The following is a 12,422-nucleotide window of genomic DNA, read 5'->3' as shown; positions in this document are numbered from 1 at the left end:
CAAAAAATGCTTTTCATGTGGGGTCCTATTAGTTTGTTGCCCAAACTGTTAGAACGCTACCAAACAAACTGTGCACGTCGAATTTACCAACTTCTGACGAGTCTCGACACCTGTGGTGTTTGTGAGAGTATCCCCTTTCCAATGAGTGATCATAATAGTTTTTTTTTTTTTTAGGACAAACGTTCAGACTCTACAGAAGTTTTTGTGAGAAGACCGGTTTATGGGTTGTCTCAGATGCGTAAGTATGACACTGGGGGATGCGGTGGATTGAGATGCATCCAATGCAACAAAAAAAAAAACTTGTTTAAAATGACTTTTTTGTGTGTGCCACCAATTAAGGTGGTAAATGCTATACTATTTACAGAATCTTATTTTAAAGGCTTGTACTATTTGGTGAAATGGAAATGGGTCACAGGAGGCACCGACTGGTTAGCCATTAAGGCATAAAAAGTAGTTTTTAGGAATGCATGTGTGATAAATATGTTGATAATTGAGTATTTTTCCAATATTTGCTTTCTTCCTAGCGTTGTACAAACCATCATGATCTCGCGAATTTACATTCTTTGTTGCGAAACGGAATGTAAAACTAGGTTTGTATTAGGCTAGCTCCCCTCTTCCCTTCATTCATTACCAGACTCAACCAGAGATACTGCATATAATGACGCGATGCTTGTCTCCGCCCTGACAATGGGATTCTTTGTCCACAGTGGGACAGGGGCCTGTCAAGCTCCCGCCTATTCTTTGGATTGGTGGATTCAATTAGGGGTGTTGCTGTCAACCGCCTGTATTCAATGCTATTCTTGCTTCATAAATAAACATAGACAGTCTCAAATTACACTAAGGATGACTCCGTAGTTGCTGGGATGTCCCGTGCGTCACGCGAATATCAGTACGCTTTTTTACAACCTAAGCATTACGAAACTTCTATTAGATCAAATAAACCTCACGTATCAAAACAGCTATTTTTTATCTTTATTAAATTCGATACTCATTGACCCCATACAAAAACTCCTCTCTTGTTTAATAATGAATGTTCTGTGGAAAGATTTTGGGCGGAGTAAACCCTCTCGCTTCGCCTCTTTGTCTTGACTCAATTAATCAACTTGCATACTCCAACCCGACAGGCGGCAGTGTTATATTGCATTTGGAAGTTTACCCGCCAACGAAACGAAGTAAGTTGTATTTTCCACCTCGCTGCTGCGGATGCGTTCCAAAATTCAGCCTATAAGGTTATGAAATATGAATAAAGCTACGTAGCAATATTATAGCAAAGTTACACATGTCAGAATTTTAGATGATCGATGGTAGTAATATGAACGTGGACAGCAGTGACTCGCCGGTGTAAGGTAATGCGGCTAACGTTAGCTAAGCTAGCTATGTTTTGGGAATGGATAGCTAACGTTAGCTAGTTATACTAACAAACATTTCCTAGGCTGACTGGCTAGCTAGCGATCAATATAGTTAGGTATATATGTCAAATGTAATTACTTGTGTCGATGTACTATTAAGCTTTAGTCTGCAAATTGGGTTTAAGCTTTTGAACACCCCACTGGTCCAAGAAACAAAGACCCCCAAATTTGGGACAGCGCCGGTCTTTGGGTGACGCCGTTTCATAGTGATTTACGACCAAGGTGTTAGCTAGCTACATAGTGAATTTATCAATATCACACTACTTAACAAGTTAGCGTAAGTCTAAAGGCTAGCACGCCCTACAGCTACCTAATGTTGTGTTGCTGAATTATGTGCCCTGCTTTTTATGCAATACTTCCCTGTGGATTTATAATTTCTAATCAGTACAGTTGAACAGGCTTTCTAAAATAATATCCTTTCTGTTACCTCAGACACTCCAGAGAGACCCTATTCTACATGAATCATCACATCGAGGACAGGTCAAGATGCAAAAGCGGAACTATATGAAAGGGGAAAGGGAGCTTGGTGATGGTGGACCCCCTTTTTGCTTTAGTTGTGAAAGGGTCTTTCCAGACCAAACGTCATTTCATGACCACTTTTGTCCTGCGGCTGGTTTCATCTGCTCCTGTGGAACAGAGTTCTCCATGTATGTTGATATGATGGACCACAGTGGGTTACATGAACCAGGCCACACTGTAATTAATTATAGCACCATAAAGAAGGAACAATATCAGAGGGAGAGAGAGTACAAGGAGCAGCTTTCGAGGCTGGTATTGACGGCGGGGCAGGGAAGCTGGGCTAAGCCTGGACCGACTCCGATGCTATCGGCCCCTATTCCACGAGCCACAAAGCCTCCACCTGGTCCAAGTGCCCCAACAACAGACCTCTGGCACCAATTCCAGCCAGTGGTGTTGGTGGAGACCCTGCGCAAGTTTGGAAGGACAAAGCCCTACAGGTGTGCCTACTGTGAACTGGGCTTTGCAACAAAAGACTTACTCGTATGGCACCACAACACTCACGCAAGAAATAAAGTCCATGGCTGCCTGCGGTGCGGGGTTCTCCTGCTCAGTAACAACAAGTCACCACAGCCTGGCCACCACCAGTGTGGCTCATATCGGGCAACTCCTGAAACCAGATTCACCACTGCCACAGTGCTGAGCAACAGGAAACAGCCCGCGGGGTATGCTAAGAAGGTTGTCCAGCGTCAGCACTGTCCTGACCCGTTCAGTGGGGAGCTGCAGCTAGGGATGCATATGGTCTCACAGCAGCCCGTTCCAGGGACTTCTGGAACAAAATACTTGAAGTGTAGAGTGTGTCAGGAGCCCTTCCAAACTGTCAAGCTGCTCGAGAGGCACCGTTGCACAATGGCGGCATCCTTTTTTGCACAGGAACTGGGTCTGATGTCTGGCAAACAGCTCAATGGTCACAGAAAAGGGGAGGGGACCAGCCCATACTCCTTGCCTCAAAGCAATGGTGACCAGGAGCTGGCGTTCAACATTCAAACTTCAACGAATGTAACTGTATACGACCACAAGGCAGTAGGCCCGGATAGGGGCACAGGGTTGTCTGCCGTTTCTGTAAAAACTGAGGTTTCGGATGATGACTGTTTTGTGATTGAGGATGCGTTTTCGTGCTAGTCAGAACTAGGAAACTCTGAAATTTCCGATTTGCTAACTGGTTGAACACAGCATGTGTATAAAAACCAGTTAGTAAGTCGGAAATGTCCGTGTTTCCTAGTTCCGACTAGCACGTGAATGTGGCATAAAAGCTCCTTCACCAAACCAGGTCAGCTGTTATACCAACAATTAACCTCTTCCCTCCCAGTACTACAGACATGAACCCTCTGCATCTGCCACGGACATAAACATCTTCTATGGGTTATGGGTATGGTCCCTTTTTGTAAGGTACCGGCTTGACTCTTATCTAACTACTCAATTTACAACTAATCTGTCAGTAGCCTAGATTTTATTTTTTACCTTGATTTTATTTTTCAGTTGTGTGTTTGTCAAATGACATTGAAAATGTTACATATGCAGTATCAAATCAGTCTATATGGTTCAGATAACCACAAACATAGTTTGTCTTTTGAAAATGCGCTTGTTTTTTTACAGTAGCTTTACTGAAAATGTGGTATAAGCAGCATTGGCCATATCACAAGAACATGTTGGTTCTTTCTAGCCATTTCTCTGGTCTTGGAATAAAATATTGTTTTGTTTCCGCTCTCTCCCTTTCTTTTGTAGCAACTAAAGTGTAATAATCTGTGTGTTCTCCGTATTTCAGGGATCAAAGCAATAGCAGCAGCCATAAGTGATAGCTGGAAAAGGCTATAAGGACACTCCTGATCTGCAAAACATTTATTTTTCTCCAGAATTACTTAAATTAGGTTACGGTTAGAGGTAGGTTTTAAGATAAGAGACAGTTTTAGATTTTGGTTAGTTGTTTTACAAGTCAGGGTCTGTTATAGCCTCTGCCAAGAGAGCATGATGGATATGTAGGTAATGTATTCACTGATTGCTTGGGATAGCTCTCTGACATAGTTTGTCACTTGTGAATGCACATAGCATACAAAAATAGGGGTTAGTCGTCGTAGAATATTTTGCCACCTCATGAGAATTTTATTATCACTGCACACAGTTTTTGGGTAAACTTGTTATTTTTTTACCCGGTTGTCCATCTTTGATGAGGTAGGCAGGCATCGCGACACCATTTCCGGCCTACCGGATGTTGAGTGAGGAGAAAAAAACAATTGAATCACGAATACAATAAGCTAACATTTAAAATTATGGCACACACCACTGTATCTCAACGTTGGCGAAAACATACATGTTATGTGCAATGCATTATTTATAAATATTGATATTTTGTCGGGTTTGGACTACAAAACGGTATGTTGACATTAGCTAGCTAGCTTTCATCACGTCGACAGCTATCTTAACTGGTGAATCGAGAACAAGTTTGCACTAACACATTTTTGGGTGAGTAACTGCGAGTTTTACATAAAACAGATCTAGCTATTGCGTGCATGTTTCTTTAGCTAGCTAACTGGATTTAGAGCATGTTTTCCAACATGTCGGCCTACCTGCAGAATTTCGCTACAGCTGACGTTCGTTGACACAGCTACATACCGTGCCTTCAGAAAGTGTTCACACCCCTGACTTTTTCCACATTTTGTTGTGTTATAGCCTACATTTAAAATGTATTACATTGAGATTTTGTCACAGACCTACACAATACCCCATAATGTCAAATTGGAATTATGTTCTTTAGATATTTTTACAAATGAATTAAAAATGAAAACCTGAAATGTCTAGTCAAGTAATCAGCCACGTTATGGAAAGCCTAAATAAGTTCAAGAGTTATGTGCTTAAGTGTGCTTAAATGTGCTTAAGTCACATAAGTTGCATGGACTCACTCTGTAAAATAATGTTTAACATACTTTTTGAATGACAACCTCATCTATTGGTAGATGGGTAAACATTGTGAAGTTATTAATTAACACTGGATGGTGTATCAATACACCCAGTCACTACAAAGAGACAGGAGTCCTTCATAACTCAGTTGCCGGAGAGGAAGGAAACTGCTCAGAGATTTCAACATGAGGCCAATGGTGACATTAAAACAGAGTATAATTGCTGTGATTGGGTCAACATTGTAAGTTACTCCACAATATTAACATAAAGAGAGTTGCAATAAGGCACTAAAGTAAAACTGCAAAAAATGTGGCAAAGAAATTTACTTTATGTCCCAAATACAGTGTTATGTTTGGGGCAAATCCAATACATCACTGAGTACCACTCTTCATATTTTCAAACATGGAGGTAGCTGCATCATGTTATGTGTATGCTTGCCACCGGCAAGGACTAGATTTTTTTTTGTATGTTAATAAAAATAAATGGAATAGAGTTAAGCACAGGCGAAATCCTGGTTCAGTCTGCTTTCCAACAGACACTGGGAGACAAATTCATCTTTCAGAAGGACAATAACCTAAAACACAAGGCCAAATCTACACGAGTTGCTTATCAAGATGACATTGAATGTTCCTGAGTGGCCTAGTTAAAGTTTTGACTTAAATCGGCTGCAAAGTCTATGGCAAGACTTTAAATAGACTGTCTAACATTGATCAACAATCATCTTGTCAGATGTCAGAGCCTGAATAATTATTTTAAGAACGTGTAAATATTGTACAATCCAGCTGTGCGAAGTTCTTCGAGCAGGTGAGTCAAGCTCATTCACATGGAGGTCCTAGTGCCTGCTGGATTTGTTTTTTTAACTTTCAATTAAGTCCTCGACAACCAGGTGAGGGGAGCTCCTTATTAATCTGTGACCTTAATTCATCAATCAAGGAAGAGTGAAAACCTGCAGACTTTTGGCACTCCATGGAATGAGTTTGTCACATGTCTCAGAGACTTACCCAGAAAGACTCACAGTTGTAATCGCTTCCAAAGGTGATTCTAATATGTATTGGCTCAGGTGTGTGAATAATTATGTAAATGAGATATTTCAGTATTTCATTTTCAATAAATGTGAAAACATTTTCAATAAACATGTTTTCGCTTTGTTATTATGGGGCGTAGAAGGGTGAGCATTTTTTTATTTTGAATTCCGGCTGTAATAGAACAAAATGTGAAAGTCGAGGGGTATAAATACTTTCTGAAGGCATTGTAGCTAGCTGCCTACAGGGACAAGAGGAATAGATTTGATTTGGGAATTCCCGTAGCTAGTTCTTTTCACTTCGATTAGATCACTAGATGTCAGACAGCCTCAATGGGTTGTGGTGCCTACAACCTATCAATTTGATTCAAGACATGGAAGACACAAGGTGCAACATTTAAACCCAACAGAACAACACTACATCAGTGTGTGAGTATGTGAGATGCATGTAAGCTGTTGTTTGGTGCGACAATTTGAATGACAGCATGGGGATAAAATGTTGCACAGGCTGCTAAATCTGGTGCGAAAAATACAGATGCAAAATGTAGTGGGACCAGTGGTATATGGTTGTTAAATTATTATAAAAATATATACAAAATTATTTCAAGTCAGTGGCACAGCCCCATCCCTGTCTTGTCCCAATCTATAGAAGGGGTGTTCTTGGCCATTCTTGCCAGGGGCCCCACGGGGTGGGGGATTGTGTTGTTAGGGGCCCTAGAAAGACTAACATTTCTGCGTGCAAAGGGGAAGTAAACTCAAAATACAACATAACATGACCGTTAGTTCGTTAAACCAAGACAGTTTTCAATGTTATGATGTAGAATCACGTTGCTCAAACCTCTGTTTCTTCTGTTTAGGTACCTGGGGACAGTAGTGGGGGTTACCTGGCTAGTTTGTGGTGGAAGAGGAGACGCGTGATTTGAACAAAAGGTGGTTGATCGTTCTTGCCTGGGCTGTTATTGGAGGATCTACGTTGAACATTTATCTTTTCCTCATCAGTCCCGCCAGAGAGCCTGCTTAAAAATAAAGACAGTAAGTATTAAAATAGCATAAAGTCACTAATGCATGTTGGAAATAGTAGCATTTTGTTACTTGTATCCCAGAGGCTAGAAAAACTCCATCCTTAATCTAGATTTAATGAGAATTCACCTCTTCCCTATGTTTGGTTTGAAAACACAGAGCAAGAGACTGACTGACATGGGAAGTAAAATTTCCTTCAGTAGAGGAGTCAATGATGAGGAAACGGTCAGCCTTATCTGCTGCCCATAGCAACCCTCCTAAACCCTTGCCTGCCCTGACTAATGAGAAACCGGTAACTGCTGATACTGGCAATGGAGACGCTACTGTTCTAATGTGTTCCCCTTCAGGGTATTTTCATGTCTAGAACTGTATGTCTGATACAATATACCCATATATTTGTGCGATATGTGCTGCGTTTGACTGTTTCTATATTTGATTATGAAAACTAAGACTGGCGCAAAAGAAAAGTATTAACACGTTATACCCTTTTTTTAATATATATATTTTTTACAGCCATCTGAAGAGAAGATCAGCAAGGAGGTAGACAACTGCCATAACATGCCCCCTATGAAGGAGCCCTTACAAAGACCCCAACTACAGAGAGAAAGTAAAAGCCAACAGAACAAAGTGGTAGCTGAACCCTCTGACACACGGTCACTACCAGGTACCCCTGTTTCGGTTGTCCATCCTAATTCCAGAAAGGTAAACTCTGGTGACATTAATCACAGAAGAAAGCTCACAAAGACCCAGGCAAATATGGAGAAAATGCATGTTAATTCACCTGCTACTGGTCATGGTAGAACTCAATGTGAAAGTGCCAATCCTGAAGTGCATTTATCACTTACTGGGAGTGAGCAAACATTGAACTGTATCACAAAGGAGCTGGTGGGTGTAACAAGGCCAGCAGCGGTAGACGTTGTTAGGAAACGTGGTCGCCCTCACAAGAAGGCAAAGATGCTGCATACTGTGCTACAAACAGTGGAGAGTTCTTCTCATCTGAGCACTGCAGAATCAAAGGATTGGAGTGAAACAATGTCTGACAGAGCGAATGCTGTTTCTTTTACTACAAACTGTGTAGAGAACAGGGATGACACATCTCTCAGAGCTATTGAAACAAAAGCAATACCTCTAAACTGTGAACCAAGCAATACAGCGGTGTCTGTTCTTGACTTGTCCCCCCAAGACCATCAACCAGCTGAATCCAGCCCTGTGGCTATCTCACCCTTGGAACCAAAAAGAAAAAGGGGACGACCAAAGGGGTCGACCAAGAAACTACCAGGAAAAACCATGAACACTATTTCAGTGCAACAATCCCATGTAACAGAAGAAAAAAATGTAATTAAAAAGGAACCTGATGAGATACTATCTGAAAAGGAAAAGAGAGGAAACATTGGTCCTCAGCCTGAGGAAACTCCTGTTGAGCCTAAACGCAGAGTAGGACGACCACCAAAGAAAACAACACTCGTGAGGCAGTTTGCATTAGCACAGAGAAAGTCACAGAGAAAATCATGTTCTATTACAGCATCTGTGAATTCTCAGGATATTACACCACAACATCAGAAGATTGAGACTGAGCGTTCAGATTATATAGCAAGGCATGTGTCTGTGTCGCTTAGTCGCGTTGATTCTCAGAGAGGTGGTAGGTCAAGTGGGACTGCTGACATGATCTCTAATGTGAAGTGTGAGGATATTGAAATAGAGCTGGAGGATTTTAATTCCCTGGCACAGTCAAATTGTCTCATGTCTTTTCAATGCCAAACTGACACCAGTGTGAAGGTTGAGTCCTGTAATACTAGTTGTGAAGGCACTGAATTCAAAAAGCCACTCAAAGTTGACAAACGCAGAGGAACTGCTGGCACTGCTCCCAGAAAGCGATCCCGGTTCGTTTTTGGAAAAGCTAAATACAAAAAAGGAAAGAGGAAAAGGTGCATTGATGCTAGAGGTAGACTCCAACGTGTGACCTCACAGGGAGATCCAGACACCATGTCAAAGCAGGTCGATGAAGGAAATGGTGATGTTGGAAAGGAGATGGACTGTGGCGAGTCAGCTTGGGAGTATGAGGGCAACACAAATGACAGCTTTTCAAATGGAAGTAAGTCAACAGATGAAGGATTTAAAGATTTGCCTGAGAGTCACCAAAATCCTATCGTCACTGATGTAAACATATTAGAAACTATGTCGCATGAGTCCTTTTCGAAATCAGATGTCGTACAAGGTGAAGAATTTACAAGGAAGAAAATCAAGGAAGAGAGAGATGGTGCAGGCGATGAAACTGAATATAACCCAACAAGCAGTTGTCCGAAGGCTCGGGGTCGACCAAAAGGGAGACCAAAAGGCACAGGGAAAACGTGTGAGTACTGCGGACGCCATTTTGATTTTGTGTCTGTATATACCGTCCATCTACGCACTCATACAGGCGAAAGGCCCTATAAGTGCATTGATTGTGACCAAGACTTTGCCCAGCTATCAAACTTAAAAAGTCATGTCAAGAAACATAACAAGCGCTGTCAGCCTCTGAAGTGTCCTTATTGCAAAATGAAGTTCAGTAATTCAGAGGAATTGCTTGCTCATTGCAAGTGGCACTCGCAGAACCCGAACCAGGACTCTGAGTCTGGGAGTAAAACGAAGGATAACAGAAATGAGGCCACTCATACACCCCTTGTTTCTCTGAAAGAAAGGAGAAAAAGGGGAAAGGGGGGGATACTCAAATGCCACATTTGTGGGAAAGTATTTCCCTTTTGGTCTGGTCTGCAGGTTCATATACGTATGCACACTGGGGAAAAACCATATATCTGTAAAGTATGTGGGAAAGCCTTTAGTAATCGCTCATCAATTCGTATTCACGAGGTGACACACTGGTCCATTAAGCCTTACAACTGCACATGGTGTGGGAAGAGTTTCACTCAGTTGTCGTCTGCAAAAAAACATCCCTGCAAGGGTCTGAGGGAGAGTAATGACAGAGGGAGCCGGAAAAAGCCTTTCATATCTTTTACATGCCACATCTGCGAAGAGAGATTTGTTCAGAGGCGTCAGTACAAAACCCACCTGAAAACCCATGCTGGTGTGAAGCTCTTTCGCTGTTTATTCTGTGACCAGCTGTTTAGTGTGATGTCAGAATTTGAAGAGCACCACCAATATTGCACCAAAGTTAGGGGGGAGAAGATGACATCCAAATCTGAATTTAGGATTTGGAAACCTAGAGCCCCTAATCAGCAAAGCTCGCAGCAACCAAGTGTCAAGAGTCATTCACCAGTCACCCAATTAGTATTTCCTGCAGCTGCTGATAGTCACCCATTTCAGAACCTTGGACAGAGTTCAGCTTCCTCTGCCTCGTTGCTGAACTGTGAACCTACCTCACAGCAAAAACAAAGTGGTCGTCTGTCTTCACAAACACATCCCAATAAAGCCATTGCTACAACTCTGCGCCCCTTCCAAACATGCATTATACCCACAAACAATCTCACCCCACTTGTATCAAAGTTGAACAGTCTAGATCGTAAATCTGACCCGAGGAAGTACTTATGCCCACGTTGTGGAAGACTTTTCAGACACACAGGAAGACTCCGAGCCCACATGCTAACTCATGCCCACAGTCAGAGCTACACCTGTGACTGCTGTGGAAAGACCCTGGAAAGCTGGAAAAAGCTTTGGCTTCACCAGCGAATCCACAGACAGAAACTAGGACGGTTCTCATGTCCAAAGTGTCGCCAAGGTTTCCGCTTCGTTGGGCCCTACAAGCAGCACATGCTGCGAGAACACCCTGAGTACCAGTGGATCGATGAGAGACCAAACAAAACTCTCCAAGGACTTGAACAGCAGCAGTGCCTGCCTTATCAATGTGAGGAGTGCAACACCAGCTTCAGGACACTAGATTTGCTTTTCAATCATCAGCTTTGCCATTCCTCACCAGGTGACCACAGTATGTTGGTACAGGACGACTGCTATGATTACTCTCCCTCGACACATGAACATGATGTACCTTCCAACGTGAATGGATTTGACCCTCACATGAACAGTGGCGTAACACACTCCCATCAGGAACTCCACCATACCTACTACCCTTCTCCGCCTCTACAAGCAAACCACCCACGAGGTTCACATCTCCTTCATTACTTTTCCAATCATTCAGACCTACTACATTCACTGTCACCCCTTATACCTGTGCCTCCCCCAATGCAACACCCAGGTTTCCAACCAGGCCTCCAGTTATATGACTCCACCCAGCTGCTCACAAGCCCTCTATCACCACTGTACTCACAGGTAGAGACCATTCCAAACCCTGACAGAAAAGATGGGAATGTAAACAGGAAGCAGAGTAGAATTTATGGGAATGCGACTAAACGTGCTGCTAGATCCAAGGAGGACAAGGCGACAATGGGGGGGTTGGATTGTGCGGAGTGTGGTGTTCAGTTTCCTGCTGTCTCGCAACTCTATGAGCATTATTTGCAGCATGCCAGGGGAGAGGTGTAAGAAATGAAAATGAGGGACCTTTTTCTAACACAAAGGCACGTTATCCTCCCACCTCTTTCTCAGAGGTTTATCAGTTTAGAAATGGCTTATAGGTCAACTAACAAAAGCGGCATTTTTAACACATAAGGGGTTGTTGTATTGATGTGTTTGAGTGAATATTCTGTTGAATGGAGATTGTTACTCTGGTTGCTTGTTGGTCGTTAGGGAAGCTGATTACTTTTGGTTGTTATTCAATTTACTTACACTATGATCAATTTTAAGTTGACAGTATTTTATTTTTCTTTGGCGGGTGTCCCTTAATCTGAAAAGATGGTCAGTGCTTTTATACATTTGAGTAGCTGTAGCAGGTTTTGAGACGAGGACAGATCATGGCCTGCAATCTATTTTTCAATGGAAGTTTGAGTGTAAATTGCTATGCTTGATCATGGAACATTGTCATACCTCTTTTTGTCATTGTTAACCTCTTACTGTCAGACTCTGATTCTCAACTGATGAAAAATAATGTTGTAATTTAGCCTGCCAATACAAGTGATTAACATACCTTTTTATTTTGTCCATTTATTTAAAAGAAAATTAGAAACCTCGTATTTTGCAAGTTAGTCCTTTATTCTATGGTTAAGTGTTGATTTGTAACTTATGCAAGAAAAATATTTTCACTGCCAATACTCTAGTCGTTTTACCTAATAGGCCTACATTCCCTCATGTTTACAGAAAGTTATTTTGTTTAGAAAAGCAGTACTTGTTCTGTTGCTGATGAACTGACAGCTGTTTACATACTGTATATTTTAATTTCTAGTTTCACTCAGTTATTGTGTCAGATAAAAATAAAAGCCACCTTTCTAATGTTGTGCTCATTTAATTTCAGACATATAGCCTAGCACAAGTACATATGTAGGCCAACAGGACACATGTCATATGGGATTCACTTGCTGGTTTGAATTATTTTGTTGTAGAATGCCCTTTTGAAGGCACTGTTGACTGTATTGAATGGTAATGTCGTTTGCTCACTGTGGAGAAAAAACTAACTTCCCCCAGATGATGGGGAGTCAATGTAAGATTTAACATTTTTCAAGACTTTAACTTTGAAATCA

At 41.9% G+C, this 12,422-nt stretch overlaps 1 long non-coding RNA gene across 2 annotated transcripts; it reads left to right on the top strand.

Annotated features, from left to right (window-relative positions):
- Positions 1-4,091: 4,091 nt before the first annotated feature.
- On the top strand, positions 4,092-12,174 carry LOC139390132 (uncharacterized). Of its 2 annotated transcripts, XR_011629470.1 has the most exons (4): positions 4,111-4,385; positions 6,699-6,873; positions 7,021-7,153; positions 7,375-12,174. It is a non-coding gene; the product is annotated as an uncharacterized lncRNA (long non-coding RNA). The 2 variants fall into 2 exon arrangements; XR_011629471.1 differs by lacking the exon at positions 7,021-7,153 and having other exon boundaries at positions 4,092-4,385; positions 7,375-12,171.
- The last annotated feature ends 248 nt before the right edge of the window (positions 12,175-12,422 follow it).

This window comes from Oncorhynchus clarkii, chromosome 3, assembly GCF_045791955.1.
Source record: "Oncorhynchus clarkii lewisi isolate Uvic-CL-2024 chromosome 3, UVic_Ocla_1.0, whole genome shotgun sequence".
NCBI lineage: Eukaryota > Metazoa > Chordata > Actinopteri > Salmoniformes > Salmonidae > Oncorhynchus > Oncorhynchus clarkii.
The sequence above is the reverse complement of the archived record's forward strand: the minus strand, read 5'-3'. Positions and strand labels throughout refer to the sequence as shown.